Genomic DNA, 4,143 nt, shown 5'->3' with positions numbered 1-4,143 from the left:
GAAGCAGGAGGGAGGACAGAGGGGATGACGGGAGCCAGGGCAGAACGAGACCAAACGGCAAAAGGGAGAACGGCAAAAGAGAGGAGTGGGGAGAGTGAAACAGCAGGAGGGGAGACATAATTGGGAGGGAGACCATGGTACAGGACAGGAATGGGAAGCAGGAAAACAGTGGCAGACGGAAAACAAGAGGAAAAAAAGGAGTAGAGAGCCAGCAATCAATGAAGGAAGGGGGCCCCCCTCTATGATCTTGCCAAGTTAGGGCCATGACTACAGTGAGACATCAGGGGGGGTGCTGTCTGGGAGCTGGAGTTTAGCTCAGGGCTTTTGTGCTGCAGGACTCGGCTCTAAGGCTGTGCCAGAACAGTCTGAAGGTGATTGTGTTTAAGAATTTGTGGGCTATGAACAAACCACTCCTCTCCAAGCATTTTTCCTTATCAGGAAAGGGAGTGGGGAACGAAGGGACCAGATTTGCAAGGGCACTTAGGTGCCATTGAGGAAGAGGTAGATAGCCCTCTCTGAAGCCGTGGGGTTCTTGGCTGAATGTGAGTCCCTGTAAACTGGACCAGGGGAGCGCTGTGGAAGCACAAACCGGAGATTTGGTCCCTGCCTGCCAGTCACAACCAACCAAATGGGAAAGCCCAAGCAGGCTTTGTGCTCATGCCACTCTGCTGTGTAAAAAGAGGGAGATGCCAGTTCCTGCCCTGAAACAATATAGGTCAGAGAGGAGAGGTACTCCTCGAAACCTTCTCTGCTTCCCACTGCACTCACAGAGAGACCACCCTTACATTAACAAAGCCATGGCCCTCCCGGAGCTCAGCACAGACATGATGCCTTCAACTCGCCCAGCCCACCTGAATGTTCCCTTTTAATTGCACAGAAATGTTGGGCAGGCTCAGGCCAAGGCTATGAACAATCCCCGCACACCTGTAAAAATTTCCACTGGAAAAAAAAGAATCTAGATCTTTCTCCTCCAGTCACCTAGAAGAAAGGGAAACCTGAAGAGCTGTGACTGAGAAGGTGCTGGCCTCTGCCCTGGCTTGGTACTTGGTGCTGTCAATCCATCCGTGTGCACATCTCACAAAATATTAGCCTGGGCCAGGGAACAAACTGCAGGCACAGTCTGGCTCCAGTCTGCGTAAGGGAAGATGGTTTATAAGGCTCCAGCCATGGAGAAAACAGATCCAGTGAGATTATTTATTGACTGGAAGAAGCTTGCGTGTCCACTCGTGCTTTAAATGTTTTGTTCCAGGGACAAAATGTATCAATGAAAATTTGGGCAGGGCTATGAAGCTGTTTCCCATGTCTCACCTGTTTTGTGCAAGAGTGAATGACTGTCATAAAAACATATTTAGCTAGAAAAATTGGTCTTGGAAAAGATATTCAGCATATCCAAGCTTCTGTCATTGTGGGAGTTTTCTCTCCTGCATTCCTCAGCTTCCCCCTTACCACAGCATCCATGAAAGGCTTCATTTCCTGGAGATACTTTTAACAAAAACAGAGACACATTAAAGGGGGAAGAAGCAACCAAAACACTGAAATCCAGTTTGTCTGTAGAGTTTACAAATCCTGCCTGGGAGAGCGCAGGGCTTCTGCTCATCAAGTATAGGAAAATGTTTTCACCCTGCCTCCTGCCACTTTCTTAGACCTTGACTCCACGTAGCGTGCGGAAAGGAAAAGTCCAAGGACACCCCTTGAAGTGGTAGAGTCTAAACTCTGGCCTTGTTTCAACAAGCGCTATTGATCAAAGAGCAATCTAATTAATCTGGTCTGGAAGATTACTTAAACCAGTTCAAGGCATTATATTGTAAAGTGCCGGCAATAAACAGCGCAGCCTCTTGCAGGCTGTGTGCAGATGTCCTTCCCCAGCTCTGATGTGCCAGAGAAAGGGGGAACAGCCCTGGGCTGCCCTCGGCTGGCAGGGGCTGTGGGGAGCAGGGCAAGGGGCAGGAACAGTCATATCTGTCCCCTTCTCTCTCCCATCCATCTGCAATTTGAATATCCACCCAAGCCTTGAATGCAGCCTGAGTAAGGAAAAGGCTTGGTAATAGATCAATCCAGGGTAAAGCAATAATATCCTCTGCTGTAAGTAGGGACTCAACCTGTGCTTAGAGTAGAGACCTCCAGAGTCCTTTTCCACCTACATCTTTCAGCCATTCTGTGCTTTTAATAAGCTGGTAATTTTATTTGACCTGTCATTTTCTCCAAATCTCTGCTGTTTTTTGTGAAGCTTATTGCAATTTACACTCTTATTTAAATTTCCTTCACAGTGAATCAAATGCAACCCGAGATCACCCAATAGTTCAGCTGGGTAAATGGGCAGAACCAGGCCTCTTACGAAACTCCCTGTGCTTTGTCCTATAAAGAATAGGATTTTACTGCAGAGATAAAAGATAAAAGAGCCATTTCCTTTGCTCCAGGATGATTTTTGTTAGAGACCTTGTACAGTGCGTTAGGGCCTTCAAATTATGGGCGAGCTTCCTGTCTCTAGCCACATCAGTCTGGTAGCTGAAGGTATTTGTACAGTGTAGGGGCAACCTTACCTAAATATGCATCATTCTAGCTCAGTGCCTGTCAGCGTGGGATCTGGAATTACACTGAAGGTGTCCACAAAAGCTAAGAGAGAACAACTATTGTCATTAGGCTGAAATTTGCCGTTTCACACTTCCTCAAAGTGACACCCACAGGTCCATACATGGGAAAAGGTTGAGACACACTGATCTTGCTCACACAAGTAACTGGCAATGTAGCTGCCTGCCCTACAGACCCAAAGTACATGCTCAAGCAACCAGTTTGCACCGATACCTGTGCCGTTGGTTTCGGTCCCCAACCAGCTGGAGCAATACACTTATGAAGGCTGGCACCCCAGATATCTCCACTCTCACACCCTTGGTAAGCTTTGCCTCATGGGTCTCCAGTCGCCTTGTGTTCCTACCAGCAGTGCATGGCAACCCTCCAGATGTTCCCAAGGTCAGCTCCAAATTGCTTTTTGTCATCCCAGGCACACCGAGTCATGTCTGCTGCGTGTTGCCCGTGGCACGAGTGTCTGAAAGCAATTGCCTACTTCAGTCCAGCAGACCTCAAATTCCTCATGCCCAGCTATATCTGCACGCCATGCTTTAGCTGCTTCAGCAGCATCCGACTGTACAGGACATTTGCTAAATAATATGATGGGCAGAGGGCTTTGTGTCAGATTTTCTGAAGAACATCACTATAGATTGATGGTCTTCAGAAGAACCTTGCTGAAGAAGACTGAGAAGGTGAAGGGGGACAGCAAGGAGGCTTCTGAGAGATCAAAGCACTTGGAAAGCTGAAGGAACCTTTCCCAACTTTCACTGGCAAGAGAAGTGGCAGGGGGAGGCACTGAGAGAAAAAAAAATTGAGGTGGAGAGATGAAGAAAGATAGAAGCTGAAGAGAAAAAATGGAGGAGTGTTAGGCAGAAAGAAAATGGAACGACGTGAATATCTTCCTTCTAGTGGGGAGGTAATTTTTCCTTCAAGGAAATGGGTTGCTGAGGGGGCTCAGGTGCTGTGTGAGCCTCTTCTGCCCAAGCTTCACCCACCCTTAGGGCCCTCAGGAGAGCCAAGGCCTTAGGAACAGAAGAACCTGCCGCCACTTGAGTCCTGGCTCAGGGGACACCGAGCCCTGGCAGACAATCCTGCAGCCACTGAAGTCCAGACGTTCACTTCAAAGCACACGACACAGGAGGGAACACACAGAGGGGCTAGGGCCCACAGGGACAGGGGTACACCTTTCCATCTCGCCTACCCCCAATGTCAGGCATGCATTGGTGAGAGAGTCATGGAGATCCAAATGTGTGTGTGTCTGCATGTGTGCTAGGAGAGGAGCTGGGGAGGCCGAGATTTCACACCGCCACCAGCTGCCTTCCTTCCCACCATCCTGCTCTCTCATCACCCTGTCCTGCGTGGGTGGGGGGGTGAGGAGGGGGTCCCCAACCTTTCCCCAGCAGGAGGCTAAGGAGGCCCAGCTCATCCATTTCCCCAGGGACATCCTGATGAAGTTAGTTAATAATGGTGGTGGCGGGCCGTGGCACAAGGAGGTTGTTTTTTCTCAGGGTAGCGGAGGCGGCGGGAGTCTGCACTCGCCGGCTGTGATAGGAGGGGGGGGGGGGCCAGATCTGGTTC

Source organism: Apaloderma vittatum, unplaced genomic scaffold, assembly GCF_000703405.1.
Source record: "Apaloderma vittatum isolate BGI_N311 unplaced genomic scaffold, ASM70340v1 scaffold31142, whole genome shotgun sequence".
Taxonomy (NCBI): Eukaryota; Metazoa; Chordata; class Aves; order Trogoniformes; family Trogonidae; genus Apaloderma; species Apaloderma vittatum.
This window is presented reverse-complemented; position numbering follows the sequence as displayed.